We start from the raw sequence: 25,807 nt of genomic DNA, 5'->3' as shown, positions 1-25,807 counted from the left end.
CTAACTCAGGACTACTGGAAAATGGTGTGTAGAGTCCTAAAGAGTAGGATAAGGATGAAGAAGTTTTCCTATTTCCTTACAGATCCAGATGTGAGGCAGCATTCTTTGGCCAGTACAATACTCCAAGGGTTAGTTTTGGTAATTAAAACCATTCACCTTTATTATGAATGCTTACCTATGTTCAAAATCTGAAGTCAGCCAGCATGAGCTCGAATCAGAATTAATAAATTCTGTTTAATAAAACCATCCAGGGAGGCTATGTGATCTTGTAGAAAACACTAACAGTCAACGAGATGGGTCTTAGTCACAGCTTTGTAACTGAGATCTATGCCTTACTCAGTGCCTCAGCCTACCCTCTGTCAAATGTGAACAATAAAGTTCCCTTCATCACAGGGTGGGCAAGACACCAACAATTCAGTACTGATGCCTTCACTGCTGTTGCCTGACCTACAGTGTGCTGTGGCGGTGTGTTTGTGTATTTCTTCTGCTTGCTCTAATGCAACTGGTCTTCCAGTTTTCCCCATGGATACATCAGCTCCAGACTCGCCGCTACTCCCATTTTCCATGTGGGTCTAATTCAAATGGCTCTGACATGAATAACTTTACTTTTGGAAAAAAAGTTTGATTTCCCTTTAAAGATTTTTGGATTGTTAATATATTGTGTACTTACATCACAGAGTCTGCCATATATTAATGCTTTCTGAGAAGGTGAACATTCTCAGGCACTGATATTTAGTTAACTATTTCATTCTATTTTAATTTAGCCTTCCCAAATATGTATGCTCAGATTAGTATTAAAGTAGGCTTGTGAGAGATTACATTTCCAAATAACCAATTGCTGGACAGATACAGAAGTCAGCTAAGTAAAGAAGTGACAAATTTAAGGCTGATATAAATCAAGTGGATGACTGAGGATAGATTTCAATTCTCAGATCAGTAAATAAGGTATCAGTAAAAAAAAATCTTTGTTTATCTATTTATTTCAGTTTTTCTTTTAACAGACTTGGCTGTTAAGTATCCATAAGCCCTAATCAGTGGAAAGAGCACTGATTTTTGGAGTCAGACAGATTTGAGTTTGCATATAAGTTTTGCTATTTATTAGCTAGGAGACCTGGACAATCTACATTTATTAATTATCATTCCCGTGATTGGTGAAAGAAGTATAATAGAAGGTTGTGAAATTTAGTGTTGACATCTGCCCCCAACTTATCTTGGCTTTCTCCTCTCTAATTCACTTTCTCCCCCTCATTCACTCATTCCAGCACACTGGATTTCTTGCAGTTTCACAAAAACATCAGGAATGTTCTCAATTAGGGATTTTGTGTGGACTGTTCCATTTGTCTTAGATTCTCATTCTTTAGATATCCACATGGCCTTCACCTTCACTGCCTTCATGTCTTTGTTCAAAGGTCTTTTTGTGTTTGGAGTCAACCTTGATTCAAACCTATTTGCACTTGCAAACCCTGTAGCTCTATTTACACTCTTAAACCTTTCTCCTTGGCACTTTCCACTACCATTTTTTTCTTTTTTTTCTTCCATTTTTATTGAGATATAATTAATATACAGCACTGGGTAAGTTTAAGGTGTACAGCATAATGATTTGACCTATGTGCATTATGAAATTATTACCACAGTAAGTTTAGTGAACATCTATCATCTCGTATGGATACAAAATTAAAGACAAAGAAAAAAAGTTTCTCCTTGTGATGAGAACTCAGGATTTACTCTCAACAACTTTCATATGTATTGTACAGCAGTGTTAATTACATTTATCATGTTGTTCATCATATTCCCAATACTTATTTATCTTATAATTTGAAGTTTGTACTTTTTGACTGTCTTCCTCTAATTCCCTCTCTGCCTCTGGAAACCACAAATCTGATATCTATTTCTATGAGTTTGTTTGTTTTGAAGTATAAATGATCTACAACACTATGTTAGTTCCTGGTGCACAACATAGTGATTCGAATTTCTATACATTTCAAAATGATCACCATAATAGGTACAGTTACTATCTGTCACCATAGATATTACATAATTATTGACTATATTCCCCACACTCTACATTTAATGTCTGTGACTCATTTATTTTATGACTGAAAGTTTGTATCTCTTAATCTTCCTCACCTATTTCTCTCCTCCTTCAATCCCCTCCTCCCTAACAACAACCTGTTTGTTCTCAGTACTGTGACTCTGTTTCTGTTTAGTTATATTTATTCATTTTTTTAGATGCCACATATAAGTGAAAATGTATAGTATTTGCCTTTCTCTGCCTGACTTATTTCACTTAGCATAATACCTTGTAGATCTATCCATGCTGACACAAATGGCAAGGTTTCATTCTTTTTATGGATGAGTAATATTCCATTGTACATACATATATACCGCATCTTATTCATCCATTCATCTATTGATGAGCACTTAGGTTTCTTCTGTCTATTGGCTATTGTAAATAATGGTGCAATGAACACATGAGTACATATATCTTTTTGAATTAGTGTTTTTGTTCTCTTCAGATAAATACACAGGAGGGGAATTGCTGGATGATATAGTAGTTCTATTTCTAATTTTTTGATAAATCTCCATATTGTTTTCCATGCTGGCTGCACCAATTTACATTCCCACCAACAGTGCATGAGGGTTCCATTTTTTCCACATCCTTGTCAACACTTGTGATTTGTTACCTTTTGAGAATAGCCATTCTGACAGGTGTAAAGTGATATCTCATTGTGGTTTTGATTTGCATTTCCCTGATGATAAATGATATAGAGCATCTGTTCATGTGCCTGTTGGCCATGTGTAAGTCTGATTAGGAAAACCATCTATTCAGTTCCTCTATTTTTCAATTGGATTGCTTGTTTTTTTTGATGTTGAGTGGTATGAGTTCTTTGTATATTTTGGATATTAACCCCTTATCAGATATATCATTTGCAAATATATTCTCCCACTCAGTAGGCTGCTTTTTCATTTTGTTGATAGTATCCTTCACTGTGAAGAGGCTTTTTAGTTTGATGTATTTATTTTTGATTTTGGTCCTCTTGCCTGAGGAAGGGCAATATCCCCCCCAAAATATTGATAAGACCAGTGTCAAAGAGAATACTGAATATGATGTCTCCTAGAACTTTTAAGTTTTCACGTATTTCATTTAAGTCTTTAATCCATTTTGAGTTTATTTTTGTATATGGTGTGATGAAGTAGCCCAGCTTGATTATTTTGCATGTAATTGTCCAGTTTTTCCAACACCATTTTTTGAAGAGGCTGTATTTTCCCCATTGTATATTCTTGTCTCCTTTGTTGTAGATTAATGGCCCATGTAAGTGTAGGTTCATTTCTGGGCTCTGTATTCTGTTCCATTGATTTATGTGTCTGTTTTTGTGCCAGTACCATACTCTTTTGATTACTGTAACTTTGTAGTATGCTTTAAATCAGGGAGAATGATACCTCAGCTTTGTTCTTCTCTCTTAAGATTGTTTTGGCTATTTGAGGTCTTTTATGTTTCCATACAAATTTCAAAATTATTTGTTTCAGTTTTGTAAAAAATACCATTGGTATTTTGATAGGGATTGTATTGAATCTGTAGATTGTCTTGGGTAGTATGGTCATTTAAACAATGTTAATTCTTCTAATCCATGAACACAGTATATCTTTCCATCTTGTGTGTCATCTTCAATTTCTTTCCTCAGTGTCTTACAGTTACAGGTCTTTTACCTCCTTGTTAGATTTATTCCTAGGTATTTTATTCTTTGTAGTACAATTGTAAATGGGATTTTTCCCTTAACTTCTCTTTCTGATAGTTCACTGTTAGTGATAGAAATGCAACAGATATCTGTATATTACTTTTATTTCCTGCAACATTACCAAATTAATTGATGAGTTCTAGCAGTTTTTTGGTGGTATCTTTAGTATTTTCTATGTATAGTATCATGTCATCTGCCAACAGTGAGTTTTAATTCTTCCTTTCCAATTTGGATGAATTTTATTTTTTTTCTTGTCTGATTGGTGGGTCTAGGACTTCCAATACTATATGGAGTAAAAGTGGCAAGAATGGGCATCTCTGTCTTGTTCCTGATCTTAGAGGAAAAGCTTTCAGCTTTTCACCATTGAGTATGATGTTAGCTGTGGGCTTATCATATATGGCTTTTATGTTAAGGTATGTTCTCTCTATATCCAGTTTGTTGAATTTTGTTGAAAGCTTTCTCTGCATCTATTGAGATGATCATATGATTTTTATTCTTCAATTTGTTAATGTGCTGTATCACATTGATTTGTGGATATTGAACCATCCTTTCACCCCTGGGATAAATCCCTTTTACTCACAAAGGATGATTAATGTATTGTTGAATTCAGTCTGCTAATATTTTGTTGAGGATTTTTGCATCTATTTTCATCAAAGATATTGGCCTGTAATTTTTATTTTTTTGTGGTATCTTTGTCTGGTTTTGGTATCAGGGTGATGCTGGCCTCATAGAATGAGTTCAGAAGTGTTCCTTCCTCTGCAATTCTTTGGAATCATTTGAGAAGGATGGGGGAACTCTTCTCTAAGTGTTTGGTAGGATTCTCCTGTGAAGCCTTCTGGTCTGGAACTTTTGTTTGTTATTGTTGAGAGGTTTTTTTTTTAAATTAATGATTCAATTTCATTATTGGTAATTGGTCTGTTCATATTTTCTCTTTCTTCCTGATTCAGTCTTGGGAGATTGTATACTTCTAGAATTTTATCCATTTCTTCTAGGTTGTCCATTTTATTGGCATATAATTGTTCACAGTAATCTCTTATGATCCTTTGTATTTCTGTCGTGTTGGTTGTAACTTCTTTTTCATTTCTGATTTTATTTAATTCTGCCTGCTCTGTTTTTTCCTTTGAGTCTGGGTAAAGATTTACCAATTTTGTTTATCTATTGTTTTTTTTTCTTTTTAGTTTTTATTTCATTTGTTTCTGCTTTGACCTTTCTATGTGGATAGAAATGGTTTTACTACTTATATGTGGATATAAATGATTTCAGTACTTTTGACTTTTAACCTTTCTGCTAGCTTTATATGTGGTTGATCGATTATCTTTACTGTATATTTGCATTTACCAATGGGAGTTTTCCTTTTGTAATATTTATATTTCAAGTTGTAACCTTTTCTTTTCTGCTTAGAGAAGTCCCTTTAACATTTCTTGTAAAGTTGGTTTCTTGATGCTGAACTCTTTTAGCTTTTGCTTGTCTGTAAAACTCCTGGTATCTCCTTCAAATCTGAATGATAGCCTTTCCAGGTAGAGTGTTCTTCATTGTAGGTTTTCACTTTTTTCACTTTAAATATATCTTATAACTCCTTCTGGCCTGAAGAGTTTCTGCTGAAAAGTCAGCTAATAGCCATATTGAAGTCCTCTTGTATTTAACTTGTTGATTTTCCCTTGCTGTTTTTAATATTCTCTCTTTATTTTTAATTTTTGTTATTTTAATTACAATGTGTCTTTGTGTGCTTCTCTAAGGGTTGATCCTGTTTGGGACTCTGTGCTACTGGACCTGGTTGTCTGTTTCCTTTCCTAGGTTAAGGAAGTTTTTAGCTATTACATCTTCAAATATGTTCTCTGCACCTTTCTCTCTCTCTTCTCCTCCTGGGACCCCTAAAAGGTGAATGTTAGTATGCTTGATGTTGTCCTAGAGGTTTTTAATACTGTCCTCATTTTTTAAATTCTTTTTTCTTTTTTCTGTTCTGCTCTAGTGATTTCCACTATTCTGTCTCCCAGTTTGTTGTTCCATTCCTCTGTATAATCTAATATACTGTTGATTACTTCTAGTGTATTTTAAAAATTTCATTTATTGTATTATTCAGGTGTGTTTGGTTCTTCTTTATGTTTTCTAACTCTTTGTTAGATACTTCTAACTTCACACTGTGTTCATCCATTCTTCTCCCAAATTTTTTGAGCATCTTTATGATTATTACCTTGAACTCTTTATCAGGTAGATTGTTTATCTCAATTTCACTTAGTTCTTCTTCTGGGGTTTTATCTTGTTCCTTTGTTTGGAACATGTTCCTCTGTCACCTCATTTTGCCTAATTTACTGTTTCTGTTTCTATGTATTTGGTAGGTTGGTTATGTTCCCTGATTTTTGAGCAGTGGCTCTATATAGGAAAAGTGCTATGGCATCCAGCAGCACACTCCCCTCTGGCCACCAGAGCTATATGCTTCAAGGGTGCCCTCCATGTGAGCTGCATGGGCCCTTCTGTTGTGGCAAGCTGACTACTGTGTGTAGTCTGGTAGGCATGGCTGAACCCAAGTCTGGTTGGTTGCCAGGCCCTGCCTTGGCCAGAAGCTGCCAGCCACTGTTGGGTGGGGCAGCGTCATGAGTTGGCTGGCTATGGAGCCCTGGGGGTGGGGGGCATGTCTCAAATCTTGTATTGGTCTGTTAGTGGATAAGGCCATGTCCTGGGATGCCCCGGGTCTGAAGTCCACCTGCTGGTGGATAGGGCTGGTTCCTGACGTGGCTGGCTGTGGGTCCAGGGTGTCTTGGAGCTGGCGTCAGCCCACTGGTGACCAGGGCTGGGGCCCAGGGCGTCCCAAGGTGGTGCCTTCCCGCTGGTGGATAAGCTGTGTCTTGACACAGCTGGCTTTAGGTCCGCAGTGGTCCAGGGCTTGTAACTATTCCCTTGTGGGATTGGCTGGGGCCAGGTGTTCCTGGAGCTGGTGCTTGCCCACTGGTGGGCAGAGCTGGGTCTTAGGGTCTCTGGCTGCGGGATCCATGTGTCCCAGAGCTGGTGTTGACCTGCTGGTCGGTGGGTCCAAGTCCAAGGGCTGACTGTGGAGCCCTGGATGTCCTGGGGCTAGTACTGGCCACTGGTGGATAGTGCTGGGTCCTGGGCCCTCTTGTAGGAAGGACTGGCTCCTGGGGCTGATGGGGGCTCAAGGATTCCTATGGAAGCTGGCCTGCTGGTTTGTGGGGCTGCATCTGCACCCAGCTGGCTGTTTGGTTTCGGGTGCCCCAGGACTGATGCTGACGAGCTGGTGGGTGGGGCCGGGCTCCAGTACTAATAAGCTAGAGGGAGGATTTCAAAATGGTGCTTGCCAGCACAAGTGTCTTCATGGCAAAATGAGCTCCCCAAAATGTCTGCTTCCAGCATCTCTATCCCCAGGGTGAGGATCCTAGTTGCCTCCTGCCTTTCTGCGAGGCTCTCCAGGATCAAGCAAGTGGATCTGACCCAGACATCGTTAAAATTGCTGCTTCTGCCCTGGGTGTTAGTGCATGTGAGATTTTGTGTGGTCCCTTTAAGAGTGGAGTCTAGTTCCCACAGCTATGGGAACACTGGCCTTCAAAGCCAAACGTTCTGGGGCTTATTTTCCTGGTACAGGACCCCTAGCCTGAGGCATCTGATGTGGACCTCACTCCTTGGGGAGAACCTTTGCGATTGTAATTATCGTTTTGTTTGTGGGTCACCTATCTGGGGGTGTGGGTCTTGACTATACTGTATCTCCATCTCTCCTACCATCTTGTTGTGACTCCTTCTTTATATCTTTATTCATAGAAGATCTTTTCTGCTAGTCTTCAGATCATTTTCATTGATAGTTGCTCTGTAAACCGTTGTAATTTTGTTGTACCTATGGGAGGAGGTGAGTTCAGGGTCTTCCTACTCTGCCATCTTGGCCACTATTCTGCTTTTTTATTTTCATAAGATTTATCACCTTCTAAAAAACAAAACTTGTTTTATTTATTATGATTATTATTTGTGTCCCTTTAATCAGATGTAAGTTCAATGAGGGCAGGACTTTGCTCACTACTGAATCTTTACAGATTGCAATAGTTCCTGGCACATAGTAGGTGATCAATACATATTTTTAAACAAATGCATGGATATTTTAATATTACATATGGACATAATAAAGTCCAAATTGTGAGATGCCAATAATTAAAGAAAAGACTGCATACTTCTTACCAATTATATGAAATAATAAGTGCAAAAAGATCTAGAGAAAGAAGTCAGTGTAATATCCCTTGTAGAACATACACTCTATGAGGACTTTTGTTTGTTTACTGCTGAGAGATTGAACATACAAATGGTCAATGGTCAGACCATATATAAAAAAAGAACTTTGACCTACAACCTGCAGCAAACTGCCTATGAAACCAATCTCCTTATCTATAATAAACAATCCAGGAAGCCCACCTGCAATAAGTCACACTTGCAGAAAGCCTGATTGTTACCTCTAGTGACAGTCTAGGAAGCTAAACAATAACTTCTGCAACAATCAGCCCAACATGGCCAGAACCTGATTAATAATTGACAGCTTCCCTAATTTTTGTCCCTGCTTCCAACTTAAAATCAACCATAGAAAGTCAAATATGTACCCCTAACCAATCACAGAGGATGCCCTGTTTCTAGTTGGCCCACCTGTAGCTTCCCCATGCCAACAGCTTCCAATCAGTGCACACCTGAAGCCTTCCCCTTTAACACGATAAAGCTTTTCCATTTGTCTTTGAATCTCTGCCAAAGTGCAGGTGACATGTGATGGTGGCTGACTCCCTTACTCTAGCAAGCTCAGAATAAGCAGGCTTTGCTTTACTCCTTTGGTTGGTCTTTGTTTATTTCCACACTAGTATATCCTGAACTCCTAGAACAAAGCCGAACACATACTAGGTACTCAATGAACATTTGTTAAACGAATACATGGATGGAAAACTAACATCACTGATGAAAATTTCATATAATGCGGTAACTTTTTTTTTAACTTGCCTTCAAAGGAAAAATAGGAATTGTTGCTATACACTTCTCTTCTTAGGTTGTTCAAGGCTATCTTACCTCTCTCGAAGAAAAAGAGAAAACTGTGCCATAGTGGTAGAAGATAGAGCTTTTGATGTGACCCAAGAAAGGATGATAAAGTATAGCATATGAGGGCAGGTTTTCCTTTGCATTCTGCTCATTGATTTATCTTTGAGATTCTGAGCTTTAAAGTTTATGTGGTGAAAAAGTATCTCCTTCTCTCCATTCCTTCCTTATCCTATCTCTCAGAGTTCTCATGATCCATATGTGGTCCCAGGAAGCTAGGGGTTTGGAGTCAAAATCCCAGTTAGTAAAAGAATGTGACTGTCTGTAGTCTCTGTGTACTGACTGACAAGTGTAAAGAAAGGGTGTCTGTGGCCATAGGAGGTGGCAGGTAGGAAATTCAGGGACTGTGGAATATTGATTATCTTTTTATTATTTTCTACTGCAAATACTTTCCCTGCTTTCTCCAGTAAAACTTATGGAGAGGTACAGGGCTAGAAATGAAAAAGGTGACTGGGTTGAACATTGGGAATCATTGAAAAATATGGTCTGTAGATGACAATCAGATTTTTAAAAGGAGTTTGTATATGATATATGTGCAGTAGGAAGCAGGGAAACAAGTTCTTAAGAAAGAAAAGAATACAATATAGTGGTGTTTTAGGAAGTCTTATCTGGCAGCCAGTGGCATTTGCTTTAGCACTCATGATTTCAGTAAAATTAAACAGAATAGGTGGCATTACCTCAATTTAATTTATCTTAAGTAACTTTCTGGTGACTGTTTTGGATCAAATGCAAGGAGAGAAATTCAGAGAAGATAAAAATAAGTCATTCTTTTACTTTCAACATCAATCTTTTCTCATAAAATATTATGAATTCATTTTATATTACAATGTAGTTTAATTTTTTGGCCATGAATTAGGGCAGGCAACTCAGGTTGTATCCCTAGGAAAGAGAAAATGTGTATTTCATACTATGAGGGAGTTTATGCAGTGCACAAAGTGAGTTTTTCAAATATTAATTGTGTGTGTGTGTGTGTGTGTGTGAGAGAGAGAGAGAGAGAGAGAGAGAGAGAGAGAGAGAGAAAGAGAAAGGGAGAGGAGGGTGAAAAATGCATCACTGTATTTCTTCTGAAAATTCAGTTAGAGATAGTTAATGGCTTAAAAGGGCATAGAGTTTCAGATTTGAGAAAACCAGTATAGCTCACCCACCATATCCTTTTATATACATTTAGTAAATGTCTATATAACTGAATTTTAGGATCTTTGTTCATATTTTTGAGACCCATTCAATGGCAAAGTAGAGAGAGGAGCTTGCTGAATGACTTAGCAAATCTGATTGCATTAAAATTTGTAGTTAGTATCAAAAGATAATTCTTCTTTCACAGCTGGTGTTTAACAACTTTTTTCACACGCACACCAGAAACTCAACCCAGATAACTTTCATTATAAATGTTTTCTGGAGATACCATTATAAAAAGGAACATTTGATCTACTATAGTTGGTTTTCAGATATTAAATTGCTGCTCTGAGCTTTTGAGCTCCTGGTAATCAAAATACTAAGAACTGCAAACAACAGCATTCTGTGCCCAGAACCCCCCAGCAGCTATTCTATACTGAGAAGAGCATTGAAGACTCATTTATCAGTATTCATAGTTGGGTTGAGTTAGGTAAAAATGTTTTAATGATATTAGAGATTATATTGTAATAAGAATTTCTTGGGAAACCTGAAGTTAGGTGTGGCATAAGGCTTGTTTGAAAAGTATATAGAACTGCTGTAATATCATCTAAATTTTATTTTTAGTTCAACATTTATGCTACACATCTCTGGGAACTTGTGATCAAAAGAAGTAGGTTTAAACTAAACCATCTCACCTTCTAGCTGTGTGAACCCTGATTATATTTCCTCCCCTTTTTGAGTTGGTGTGTTCCTTACTCCTTAAGGGTAAGACCTGTGGCCTAGGGCAGTGGTAAGCATGAAATAAAGCACTAAGTACTTTAGTACTTTAAGTACTAAAATAGTATCTGATATGTAATAGCATTTTAGTAAATGAATTAAATAGAGTAAATAATGTGAACATCTGAATAAAAGAATGAATCATCAAAATAAGTCTCTTGCAATGAATACTGATAAAGTGCCAGGTTCCCTTACTTCATTACTCTGCTTCTGACACCACTTAAGAGGCTCACAGAGAGTTTAAAAGAGCACAATACTTTGGGAAGACCTCCTGGATTCTCTGAAGTTTTTAACCCCACTTTTGTGATTGAATTAATGTGCATTTATATCACTTATCAAATACTGTATATATTTGTTTATGTTATTTGCCTCTTCCATTAAAATACCAAGCAAAAGTGTTAATAAATATTTGTGGAGTAAAATATCTTATGGCTCTGATCATTGAGCACAGTTTGAATCAGATAGTAGGAACTAACTGAATACTTATTGGAGTAACATCTCACAGGCAAATAGTAATTGACTGAATGAATAAAGTCTTTGTTTGTGCATTTAACTCAGGTGTGTTAACTCGAAATATGAACAACAAAAACATCCAGCTTTGTCTAATGGATATGTACAGAAACTTAAATCTGCAGAATATATGGAAGTTCTGCCAAATTATCTCATTAATTTCAAATGATTAGGAGCAACCAAACCACATTATATGACCACATTGACATTAATTTTAAAAAAACAACAAAAGGTAACCAGAAAAAAACATTTACCTTTCAATTAAGAAAAGCTTTGTCTTATGAGTAAAAACCATAAAGTGAGTTAGAAAATATTTATAAGAATAATGTAAAAGCTATATATTCAAGTGTTTGGTATACAACCAAAGTAATACTTAGAGTGGAATATAAAACCTTAATATTTTTATTATAAAAGAAGAAAGTTTGAAATTAATTAGATAAGCATCTTACCTAAGGAGTTTACAATTAATAGAATAAAAAGAAGAAAAGAAATAATAAATATAAAATCTGATACTAATGAAGGAGAAAATAAATATCTGAATGGTCTATAACCTTTAAAGAACTTAAATCACCAGTTAAAAAAGCCTCTCCCATAGCAAATTCAAGGATGAGCTTGGTTTTACAAGAGGGTTCTACCAAACTTTCAAGAAAAAAATAATTCTAACATTAAATACTCTTTAATAAAAGTGAAAAAGAAGGAATTTTGTCAAATACTATAATAGTTGATAAATGCAAAACAATATATATACTTTATATATTATATGGCATATTAATAAAATAAACGTTTGTGACATGTCACTGCATCTAAAACCTTAAAAAGTTCCAGTACTGTTGCCACTGAGTGCTCCTTCTTTATCCTGTCCTGCTGCCTCTCCCAGGGGTAAATAGTACCCTGAATTTTGTATTTTTTATAATAGAGTTCTAAAAAATTGAGGCATTTAGTAAAATGCACAGACATTTTGACAAGTAACTACACATATGTAAATAAGATAAAGTATCCTTCCATTATACAAAATAATTATATCAAATATACCAAATAATTCTCTCCTTCCACCAAGACAACCACTACTTTTCTGATTTCTATCACTACAGGTTAAGTTTTGTCTGCTCTTGACCTTTATATCAATGGACTTATACAGCATTATTCACATGTGTGTGTGTTTCTTTTGAGATTCGTCCATCTTGTCTTAGTAGATCATTCTTTTTTATTGCTAAGCAATATCCCAGTGTATAAATATACCACTGTTTGTTCATCCATTTTCCTGTTGATGGAATCCCAAACTGTTTTTAGTTTGGGGTTGTTATGACTAAAAGTGATATGAATATCCTTATACACAGCTTTTTATAGACATATTTTAACATTACTTGTGTAAATATTTTGAAGTTGAACTACTGTACCTATGTTTATGTGTATCTTCTTTGTAAGAAGCTTTCAAACTGTTTTCCAAAGTACTTGTACCATTTTACATTCACACTAGAAATTTATGAACATTTCAGTTGCTCTACTTGCAATGGAATTTTGGATGTTGCCATTCAAGTGTGTGCAAAGTGGTATCCCACTGGAGCTTTAATCTGTATTTCCCTGATAAGTAACAAGGTTGAACAACTTTTCAACTGCTTGAATGATTTACAAAAGAGTTTCTAAAAGAGAATTTTGCTTATTTTGGATATAAATTTTAAAAATAATCCTGAGTGTTTTGGGATTAAAAAGATGGCTTCCAGCTTGTCTTCATTACTTTCTTAGATATCGACAGATTTCTGAGTATATGATGTTTCCCTCTACTCTTTTAAAAATAAGGAAATCCCATAGAAATATACAAATGACTCAGGTCAAAATGTGAGGGAAAGCTTCACATGCAAACAAAAAGGTGTTAATAAACTTTAAATTGTGACCCCCTCATCTGACCAAAAAAGTACTACCCAAAACAACACTTAATGTATGCGGGAGAAATAAAATTATAAATTCCAACAGAATTTGGAATTTATAGTTCTAAACTAGCCTGCCTAGAGCTTGATAACAACACCCCATTATGTGATTTGAAATATTTTGTAAACAAATAGAATGCTATGTAACTGCTTATCTCCAAATACAAAATGATGAATTAGATTATAAATTCACTTAAATTGAATAGAGATCTTGTTTCTATTGGCTTATTGAGACTAGTAAGGCCTATGTAAATTTAAAATGCAAGAATTCATACACTTCCAGAAACAAACAAAAAAAAACTTTAAATACTTGTTGGGCTATAACTCAAGGGAAAAAAAACGAACTTTAAAATAATGACCTTGATTCCTAAGTTAGAAGAGAAGAAGCACAGAAAGGTCATTGATATCAGACAAATAGCCAGGAAAAAACCAAAAAACAAAACCCAAAAAACCTAAGAACTTTCGTACTTCAAAATATACTTTAAAGATAAAATCTGAATAAAGTCTACAATTTAATTAATATAATGCACTAATGTTAATTACTTAGTTTCAACAACTGAACCCAGGCTATATAAGATGTTAACATTAGGGGAAACTGAGGGAAAGGTGCACAGGAACTCTGAACAATACTATATGCAAATCTAAAGGTATTCCAAAATTATAAGTTTATTTAAAATTATGTATTTAGAGAGAGATAAAGGAAATGTGGCAAAATATTAATAATTGGTAAGTCTAGATGACAGGTATATATGGATGTTTACTGGCCAATTTTTTCAACTTTTCTGTAGGTTTAAAATTTGTCAAAATCAAGTGTTAAAAGAAACAAGAAAATCATATTAGGAAAAACAAAACAAAAGAAAAGAATTGAAAAATTTTATTTACTATATAAATCTTGAAAATGGTTAAGACTATTTCTTATTCAGGTGAATTTTTGGACAATTTATACTGGTTTAATAATTTTGATTTAAAGCAATATATGCCATCTGATTTTATCACAATGTGGGAAAAATAATATTAACACGCTTTATTTTATTTTATTTAGCAGTGTTTGGTTTATAAAAGACAAGTATATTTGTTCATAAAAAGCTTAATTCTTCTGAAATTTTTAATCTCCTAAACTGATGTTATGGATAAATAATTTATCATTGTTTCCAAAAAATGGTTAAGTAAAATTTGAACGTTTAAGTAAATTAAATTATAATAACAGTATTGTCTAAACTACTATTAAACTGTTTATCATTCTGCAAATCAATAAGACTAATTATTCAAAATACACTATCTGGGTAAATATTTTATACAATAAAAAGTGGCTATCAGTTAGTAGGCTGAAAGGATATAAAATACCTTGTTTTAGTATACATGTTTATAATTAACCTTCACAAAGGTAAGAGCAATATAATGCCTGTTTCATGATTCAGTCAGATATTGCCATAATAATACTGCTTGTCTATCCCCAGACTCAGTGGATTAAAGGAATATTTATTTCCTTGCCCATACGTCTGCAGGTAGGCTATACATTAGCTGGGCTGAGCTGAACCCCCAGCTCTGGGATTCAGGCCCCAGGTTCCACCGTGATGCAACTGTATTTGTTCTGGGGTATAGACTGTCAGGCATCGGCTACCTGGGACATGCATCTCTGATGGCAGATCACCGGAGCGTGTGCCCTAATATGAAAGGACATTTCTAGCCTCTGCTCCCTTCATGTACACTAATATCCCAATAGTCAAAGCCAGGCATGTGGCCATTCCCGGGTCAAAGGGCAAAGAAATACACTTCACTCACCATGAGGCCATGGAGAATGTGTGAAAAAAAAATCACAACGGATCAGTGAATAATTGGAAACAGTAATTTAGTCTACCTTATGCGGATATGTATAATGGTGTACGATTGTTTCTGGAATACTGCTACTCTAACGTGCTTGTATGTAATGGACAATTTTCAGTTTACTCCCTGGTACTTTTTGGCCTATGACAGAAGTCAGTAATTGCAGTTAAGAGTTGAAACCAATATTGGTGGTTGAGGCTCTAATAAATTCAAAAGTTGCAAAGAAATATAAATGTGTATAGAAGATAATGGGCTTGACTTTTGTCCATGAAGGGAAAAAGAGGGTAAGTAAATAAAGTGGTTGGTTATACTAGAAAGTGAAAGATAATAGACTAAGACAAATTGGGGCTCTACAGTAAAATGTGGAATATCCGAGGTAAAGTTTATCTGGTAGTACCTGCAAGAGTGACTTAAAAAAATGAACAAAAACATTTATCTAGTTTTGACAAAGTTGGCCAGTGTTATGAGTTTATTTTAAAGAAAGTTGTGGTTTCCACACACAACTGTTGTCATTGTTCCCTTCCTTCATCATTCTTCCCCCTGTTGCCTGCCCCTCGGTGACTCATCATCCCTTATTGATTTCTTTAATTCTGACTACACCTCCACATATCGTCCTCTTATTTAATTCTTGACCATTTAAATCCTTAGAGGGTAACATCTGTTCCCTGCTGGGACCTTGACTATTATGTATTTATCTCTTTGTCTTGTTTTAGTTTCGCCACATTTTAATGTTTAGATTTTACTTTATATCCATCTATGGCAGTTGTTTAGAGTAGAGGAAAAAGCTCAAAGTGTAATCTTATAATGTCATTTTTTAAATAAAAAAAATATGTCCTCAGTGATTATTTTGGAACACATATCTATTTAATCAAATGTTTCTCTATGATTTTTTTCCATCTGTCATTCAAGAGACTGAAGTTGAAATCGAAATAAACATATTAAAAATGATTTACCTTGTCTTTTTTTTTTTCAGAAGAAACAAACCAACAAAACTCTCCAATTTCCTTGCAACTTAGGATCTTTTAAAGAATTTTCTACTTATGTTATCCCGTTCTTTGACTCCCACTGCTTCCCTCTGCTCTGGTACAAGCTGGTATCTGATAAGTGGACCCATGGAAATACTCTGAGCCTGGTTGAAAAAAGAGATCACACTTGGGTTTGCAGCTTTAGACATTTTGTGATAAGTTTCAGACCTAAAGTTAGACTGATCTTAAGTGTCTGGGTCTGTGGTGAAGGAAATATTTCTGCATTTGTTAGAAGATGCTTTGAGAGCCCTTCACTTCTTTGCCTTGAAGCAAGAAAAATATTCTTAAAGTAAAGGGAATATTTCTCAGGATCATCGCTATCTGTCAATCAGAAATATGAGGAACTAATGAACAACCCATAATTTTGACAAATTAATAAGGTAGGAAGTACAGAAATTCACGACGTAAAGCAAACCTGGGTGCAAATCCAACCTGAACAATGTATTTGTTGGAGGAGGTTATCAAGAGGACTTGACCACTGGTTGACCTGCGACCTAGACCCAGGCAATGGGAGGCTTCTTGCCCCCTCCCCATTCTTGGAATGTATGTTCTGCCCCAAATTTTCATAATGGGAGCCGTTGTCGAGGACGCAGCCTTGAGAGAGCAATGTGTTGTTGAGACCACGTGGACGGTATATATGACTGAATCCAGTTAAGGCTGCTATATAAACTTTTAAGATTCTGGCAGGCAGAGGTGGAGATCTACTCGTCTCATGGTGGTGGAGACAAGCCTGGTAAGTAAATTCCTTGCTTATTAGAACTGCCGCCCAGGAATCTGGAGTGGTTGCCTCTTTCTTCCCTCACTCCTCGTCCTCTGTGTTTGAGGGCCAGTTTGTGAACAGCATTATTTCACCTTTCCCCATCTCTTCTTTTGCAGAGTAATGCCTCCCTTCCCCTGCTATGTCATGTAGGAAAGGATTACTAAAGAACATTTTGGCTAAACCTCTTATTTACAGAAGAATTTTATTAAACTAGGCTGAATAGAGCTTCAGAATTCCCTGTATCCTGATTATCTTCAGCCCCGCCTTGTTCCTTGCTACCTGGTAACCTTGAACAAGTGGCTTAAACTGCATTGTTTCAGTTTCTTCATCTTCTAAAGGGGTTTACATGTACGATGTACCCATTGCCTGGCTCATAGGAGGTACTCAGTAAATTCTTATTCTTATTATTAAATAAGAATAATAATTATTATTACTATTTTCTTATTAGAGAAAGCACATTTATGAGTGATATTATTGAAACAGGGTAAAGAGGCATTAAGAGATAATATTGAGAAGAACGCATGAATAAAATAACCCAAAGAAGAAATATTTAGGAAGTAAGAATATGTTGCATTTTGGCTTTAATGTAATTATTTTTTTCTCTTTTAAGATTTTACTGTGCTACCTTAACACTAAGTTCACCTGGATAAAACACTTACAAGGTGATGATTTGTCTGTCCCCCAAATGCCTAGGGATAAGACTGCACAGGATAGTCAACAAGAGGTGAAAGGCATTTTAACTTGGTGAAATACTGGCATTCTTATGTTCACTATTTTAGTCCTCTGGATAATAGAGTTATAACATTCATCCACCTCAAAAAGATGTTGACAAAGTAAATTAACTTATTTCATTTTAGAAATACATATTAAAATATCAGTTCTTAAAATTATTTGTTATAAGAAAATCAATCTCTTCTGTTGCAAACAGACAAAAAGTTAGATTTTCCTGCATCTCTTGACAGTGATTTTGGGGTTTTCATGAATTTTGAAAGCTTATGAATAAAGAAAAGGGTGTTATCCCAGCAGTGAGTAGGAAGTTTATGATGACATATGGATGGATGTCAGCAAGAATCGAGAACATTCATGCAGAGATAAGGGAAGGCATCGTGTGGGAGGAACTCACTCAGCTGTCTCAGGGTGCTGTGGATAGACCATCTTGAGTATCACCAAAGTTCTGGATTCTGCCATATATTTTTCATATACTAACCATGATTAAAAAGCCCCTTGGGGACTTTAATTTTTAAGTGTCTTTCATTCTGATAAATTAAAACTCCTCCCTTCAAGTAGAAGAGTTTTTGTACTACTATGAATGATCATAAAAGCAACAGCAGCAAAAATAACAATAAAAATAATATCAGCTTAATACATTGCCCTCCTGTGCCAGGCCCTAGTCATCTCATTGAGTGTCTCAGCAAACCTGTGAAGAAGATATTATTACCCTTATCTTATGTATGTGGAAATGGGGACTCAGGAAGTTAAGCAATCTCACCACAGTCACATGGGTTGGAAAGGATAGGACTAGGATTCAAACACAGATTTACCACTTTTCAAAGCTGAATTTTTAATCCCTGTACAATGTCATAAACAACTGGTTTATAGTTTCCATTTCTTCATAAAACAATAATCTTAAAGTGCTTTTTATAGTTAGCATTCGGGATTGTCTATCAGCAATAGGAATAATGGACATAAAACTCATGGATTCTATTGGCTTCAGTTGCTGCTCACTGTTTATCCTTTTGGAAATGTTCCAAGAAAATATACCAAGAAAGCCAAGTTGCACAGAAATAACAATAGAATATTGGTTAAATATGATTATAAAGCACTCCTCTTTTATGATAAACAAGTCACATTTTTTAAGATGGTACAAATTATAAACACTTTTGAAAAGAAATTACTTTTTTTTAGTGTTTCCTGAAATATGCTTAAGTTTCAAAAATTCTGATACAAACCCATGAATCTTTAATTAGAAGACAGAAGATATGCTGACATGACATATACAGGTTAAATTATGAATTATCTTTTAATTCTTCCTTGTTTTCCTCTTAGCCCCCAAAACATCCTTTTTTCATACTTTCATTTTAGACTTTAATTTCTAAAATGCTTGGCTGAGACGTTTCTTGATGTACAGAAAAGCAGGTTTATAATGGCAATATCCTCAGTTTAGAGTCTCAAATATGTCAGGTACATAAAAGCATATGCAGGGTGAGTGAGAAATTTTCATAAATAATTATGGTGTCTTATTATCAGTCTCAGAAATCCTTCTTAGTTGTAAGAACACTTAAGATTCAGAAAGAACCAAATTAGTTAATGCACGCTTCACTTATTTAACTCACAAAGACATATGAACAAAGATTATGAACATTGATTCATTTTTAATTGAAAATTTAAACCTAACGGAGAATAGCTTGCTTGATATCTTTTAATTTTACTTTTTAATATTAAGCAAGATCATTATCACCATAACTATGTGTGCAGAATAACATCCCACCCACCTTTAAAGAACTACTTTTCAAAATATTCAGATTTTTTGGCCTATGTCAGTTTTTTTGCTAATATCTCAGAAGAGATGTTCCTGTAGGTAGTTATTTTCTCTTAAAATGCTTTAAAAATGATCTCAATGAGCTTTAACAAGTTTATTTTTGTTTGTTGAACCACCTAGTCAACCTACCTCAGAATGCAAGTGAAGTAAAAAGTGAAATAAATTTGAATAGCAGCATGTAAGGCTACGCTTAAAGTAACAGCCTTTAAGGTAAAAATTACATGTTCAAGCTATGTTTTTATTGTTCATGGAGGCCAACAAATTTTATTAGGTGAAAAGAGACAAGACAACAACCCATGCTGTGTTATATGCTAATCCATATCCATAGAAAAACTTAGTTACTGGCTAAAAGTGAGGATTGAATATACCAGCTTCAAAAATGACATGTTTTATTGATGATTTTGCCCCCAAACTCTAGGCAAATCATATGCATTTTTGGACAATAATAATTCATGAATGTAAACATGGATGTAAAGCAGTGGTTCTCACCTGGGGTCAATTTAACCCCACAGGAGTCATTTTTGTTGTCATGACTTGGAGACTTCTGTTGGTATCTACTGGGTAGAGGCCAAGGATGCTGCTAAACATCCTCCAGTGCACAGCTCCACACAAAACAGAATTATCCAGTCCAAAATGTCAGTGGTGCCACTGCCACAGTTACTGTGATAGAGTATGAAAAGCATCAATAAGCAGGGATCTAGAGTTCAAAATTCAGTTAGTGTATTTTGGGAGGATTAGAGTATAAGAAGGTATGTAAGAGTAAGGAGGAAGAACAATAAAGCATTGAATATGCAAACATCATAATCAGAAATTGAATGCAGTGAAAAACTAAACTGAGCCAAGTTATCTGAATAATAGTTATCCAGTTACATAAAAACTAGAGAAAAGAAGGAAAGCATTAATTATACACAAGTATTTCAACTTTAAGGTGATGGGATAATTCAGGGGGAAAAGGAAAGTCTTTTTAATAAAAGTGATTTATTAAAAAGTGGTTTAATAAAAACTAGATAGCTGTATGAATAAAACTGAATGTAAATACTGACTTCACAGCACACTCGAAAATTAACTTGAAGTAGATCAGACTTAAATGGCAACCTAAAACTATAAAAATTCTGGAGGAAAACCTAGGAGAAAATCTTTGTAACTTTGGTATGTGTAGAAGTCTCTTAAATAAAATACAGAAAACAGGAAGCAAAACAGATTTTTTGTTGTTGTTAAATTCAAGTTCATCAAAAGTAGGAATTTTGCTCTTTGAAAGACATCATTAAAGAAACAAAAGATAAACCACAAGTTGGGAGAAAATACTGACAAAATTTATATCACTGTGTAAACCTTTAAAACGAAAAGGTCAGCGTTTAGTCAGCAAAATTGAGTTTATGTGGGAATAGCAGAGGAATTGCAATTTGGAACATGGTGAACCACAGGAAAGTCCAGAGAACAAAGGAGAGGAGCATTCTTTGATAGAGGAAGGGAGAAAGTTGAGAGGGGCTGGTTTGAATGAAAGTTTATTGAAGGAGATTAAGAGTTGTGGGTGGTGGGGTTGTGGTGGCTTCTCATTGGCTACTTTGTAGCGATTTGTCATTGGCTGAGCTGTTGCTGGGCTGGAAGAAAATCTTCCTTCTTTTTGCTGGGGTATGTAAATTAAGCTGTGACAGGCAGTACAGGTGTGAGGGCTCCCTCTTCACTTTAAATGCGGTTTTCCTTTATTTATTTTCACATTTCCCCTTTTAATTAATATCATTCCATGAAAACACTGCTAATCGGGCTTCCCTGGTGGCGCAGTGGTTGAGAGTCCGCCTGCCGATGCAGGGGACACGGGTTCGTGCCCCGGTCCGGGAAGATCCCACATGATGTGGAGCGGCTGGGCCCATGAGCCATGGCCGCTGAGCCTGCACATCCGGAGCCTGTGCTCCGCAACGGGAGAGGCCACAACAGTGAGAGGCCCACGTACTGAAAAACAAAACAAAACAAAAAAACACTGCTAATCAAGAATTGGGTTTTTCATATTTAATGGTTTGGTCCCTTGGTGTTAGGAAGGACCTTTCCTGGTTGCCATGTCCCACATCAGAGGAAAAGTGTACAGACTGGAACTGTTGAAGGCGCATCTGAGTAACAAGGAAGGGTAAGAAGGAGAACACTCAGCCATTTCCCATTTAAAGTCTGTATCTTATGAAGGTCATAAGCATTGGAGATCATCTCAAAGTGTTGAGCTAGCATCCCCTTATTGGGTACATCATTTCCATAAGGGTTTGGCAGGCAATAGGTACAAAGCTTAAAAAATAATTACACAAAACAGGATTAAAAGTAATATGACAAATCCAGTTTGTATGATGGTTCTAAACCAGGATCCTAGACTCGAAGGTAGCCAACTGAACAAATTGAAGGACTGTGGATAATCAGGTGAAATTTGTTAAAACCAGTGTGCTTGTTCCCTGATCTTGTGTAATTGAATTTCTACTTCTCCAGAGGCATTTATCCATGTACAACAGGTGATATTTACTATTGCATAAATGCCTCCTTGTTCAGCAGGTAAGTAATCAAGGGCTATGTAGTTGTCCAAAGCTACTTTAGCCAATGAGTCAAGCGATTGTTTTGGGGCTGCTGTTGCTTTGGCTGTGGCATTGACCAGCTCTCCTAATATTAGAGAAAGATTTCTGATCACATGTTCATTGGCACTTGATCTGACGCAAGGGAGAAAGACTCTCCCTATGGAGGCAAGCCCAGAGTCATGTATGTCTCTGGGTTTTTCTTGTCTGAATCTATGCCTCAGGACTGGAAAGGTAATAGCCATGGAGGCCAGTAGAATTTTAAGGGTCTGTAGGTCATACAGGCAGTTTTATTCTGGTTACTCTTACCTTGTGTCCCTTTCTTTCATAAAGCCTGGAGACAAAATTTCTCAAGTTTGGGTGTTAATCAGAGACAGGGAAATGGACCAGGGAGTCTCTAGCATCATGGACAGATCAGTTTTTGATGACAATTCGTGCAGTCTGAAAGGTTATCCCTCCCTCCCCTTAGCAATGGCCTGAGATACAGATGATGACATCTTTTCAGGTCAATGCCAGAGTAAAGGAAAGAAAGGGGAGAAAAAAGTGTTTTATGTTTAGCCAAAGTATGAAGTCTTGATCTAGCATTTTGAGAGGAAGTAGTCTACCTCAATATCAGATACTTCTCTTCCTACTCAACTTTATGTGGAGGTCTCCGGCTTTTGTACACGAGGTCAGATGGAGCCTTTTACAGCTGTAAGATGTGTATCTAAGGTTCAAGTCCCTGAAGTTTGGTTGCTATCTGAGTAGTGAAGAGGACCTAATACGGTCCCTTCCAAGGATATTCAAGAGCAATCTTTGTTCTTAGTGATTGAAATGTTACTTTGGAGATTTGTAACCAGAAATTTGAGGAAAGTAGAAGAATTCAGGATCTAGTACAGTTTACAGGTAGATAACAAAACCTCAAGGACAATTAACAGGATTAGAATCTAATATAGACAAAGGTGTGAAAATAAGTTTTCTCTCCAAAATTGCCCCCATTTTTATCAAAGATAGTGACAGTAAAACTAATTTATTTTTATTGAACTTGGCCTGTTTATTTACTTAAGTGCACCAATAATAGTGATGGGCCATATAAGCTCTTTTTATGACTGCTTTGTTAGAACTTTTTATAAGGAATCTCAGATTGAGCTCTTAACAACCTCTCAAGACCAGGAAGCCAAGTCCAAGTCCAAGTCTAAGTAGTTCCTTAAAGCTATCTTGTTATATCTGAGTCTATGCATGCCTCTCTCATATGTGATATTCCAGTCAAAACGTTGGTAATATAGCCAATATTTCTAATTGCCTTGTTACAAGGAGAATAGATTCTTATTAAATTCATGTAAATAACTATATTTTTGTGAAAAGAATGCTCCAAATTTCCAAATTTTGAAGGGATCAGGAAGAGAAAAACAAATGTTTTATCTTTGTCTACATAAGTCATAGATAGCTTAAGAGAAAAGTTTTCCTTAAATCTGAAAAAAAACCCATTAAGAAGCCAGCATTCTTTCAAACAAAAAAATGATAAAAAATTATAATCCTCCTCCTCAGTTCATTTAGTCCCATGTAATTAATACTTGTTCTGTTGAATTCAGTTTTTCCATTAGTTCTGGAAATTCTTACTCAGTTCAGTTTTATGATCTGAAAGTTTTCAGAAGCCTATACTTGTCAAAAGTCCTGTCCTTAAATTTCCTTGACATTAAAGTACTTTTGCGGGAATGCTTTTGTAAAAGCGCCAGAATAAAACAATACCTGTCTGTAAATGACAAAAGACTAAAAATGGCAATGGATAAAGATCTAATGAGAGTTCATTATATGGCAATTGGCAAGGAAATTTGGTTATTTCTGTGACGTGTTTAAGATAGTAACTAAAATTATGACTGATAATGTCACAACAGGACATATCAGAATTTTAGGAATTTTATACAATTTCTAGAACACATATTAGCATTCACCCATTCACCAATGCTTTCTCACAGAAAAATTTCTTGCCATGACACAAAACCTGTACTAATAGAATCAAAGATCTTCAGTTTCTCTGTAAAAGCTCGCCAAAGTGGATAAACTTATGTTCAGTATTTAATGTTTCAGTGTTTTACCTTATTTGGAAATCATTCAGATATTCAGTGAATTTAGCTCATGATTTAACTGAACTTAACAAAACTTTAAAAAATGTATTATTTTTTTTTATTGAGGTAACCTTGGTTTATAACATTATATAAGCTTCATTTTACAACATTGTATTTCTACTTCTGTGTACTCTATAGTGTACTCATCACCAAAAATTTAGTTTCCATTTGTCACCATTCAGCTGACCCATTTACCCCCACCCCAACCCCATCTGGTATTCACTACTCTATTCTCTGTATCTACGTGTTTGTCACCGTTTGGTTTGGTTTGTTCATTTATTTTGTTTGTTTCTTTGCTTTTTATATTCCACATGAGTGAAAGCCAACAGTATTTGACTTTCTCCAACTGACTTATTTCTCTTAGCATAATACCATCAAGGTCCATCTATTTTGTTGCAAATGGCAAGATTTCATCCTTTATATGGCTGAGTAGTATTCCACTGTATATATACCACAACCTCTTTATCCTTCTTCAGGGCTTCCTGATTTCATTTTAAATGAAATTTTCTTTTATTCATTTTCACAAGACAAAAACTTATATGCATAATATATGAAAAAGCCCTTTAATTACAGGAAGACAAAAAACCTAATTAAAATACTGACAAAATATTTGAACAGACATGTCATCAAAGTAGAATAACTAATAAGCCACTTGAAAGGATGTTTAGCACCTGTAGCCGTTTGAAGAATTCAACTTGAAACTATAATGAAATAACATTACACATCTGTTAGAATGGCTAAAATGAAAAAGGGTGACAATACCAACTGTTGGCAGGGTATGGAACAATTGGAATTCTCATACACTGCTAGCAAAATGTAAAATGGTATAACCACTTTGGAAAATGGGTTAATATTTTCTTAAAAAGTTAAACACATATCTAATGTACAAACCAAGAGAAATAAAAAGTATATGTCTCTACAATGATTCGTATTTGAGTATTCATAGCAGCTTTATTTGTAATAGCCCCATGCTAGAAACAATTCAAATGTCCATAGACAAAAGAATGGATAACAAGATATAAGATAGCTAAATAATGTAATACCACTTAATTAAAAGGAAAAAAAACTCTTAATATGTGCAACAAAAATGATGTATCTGAAAATAATTAGGCTTAGTGAAGGAAGCTAGACAAAAGCAGTGTATACTCTATGATTCAATTTGTATTAAATTCTAGAAAATACAAGTAAACCATATGGACCTAAATAAGTGAGTGGTTGTCTGGTGATACAAGTAGAGGGAAGGATGATTTGAAAACAGGTATGATGAAATTTTTGCAGCAATGGAAATGTTTGAAGTAATGATTGTGGGTGAAATTTCATGAGTATGTATGTGTGTGTGTGTATACACACACACACACACACACACATATACATACATTATCCTGTACAAATTTCAAGTATATAATTTGATATCTGTCTATCTATATATATCTACTTGTATCACCAGGCAACCACTAACTTATATATATATTAAATTATATACTTAAAATCTGTGCAGGATAATGTATATACATTCTCTCTCAGTAAAGTAGTAAAATCTAAAAATATGTATTTTATGGAGTAACTATTGACTAGTGTGGTAGAAGAGATGGTGAATAAATGCCCCCAATTCAAACCATAGGACAGAAAATTCTGAAGCACTTCTACATACTGAGAGTTTTGAGGATGCTGGCCCAGGGAGTTCATCCACAGCATCTTCCAAGTTTGCTCCAAGCTGGTGTGCTTCCTCCTGACTCATTTACAGGGAATATCTGGCCCAATCCTGGGTCAACCCTTTTACCCTTTACCTGCCACTAGTCACCCTCTCCTAAACCCTCGTCCTGGGACACCTCTGCATCTGGCAATGAGGCAACAGCAGCTACAGTGCTCACTTCATCCT

The sequence above is a fragment of the Hyperoodon ampullatus genome, assembly GCF_949752795.1.
Source record: "Hyperoodon ampullatus genome assembly, chromosome: 1".
Taxonomy (NCBI): Eukaryota; Metazoa; Chordata; class Mammalia; order Artiodactyla; family Ziphiidae; genus Hyperoodon; species Hyperoodon ampullatus.
This window is presented reverse-complemented; position numbering follows the sequence as displayed.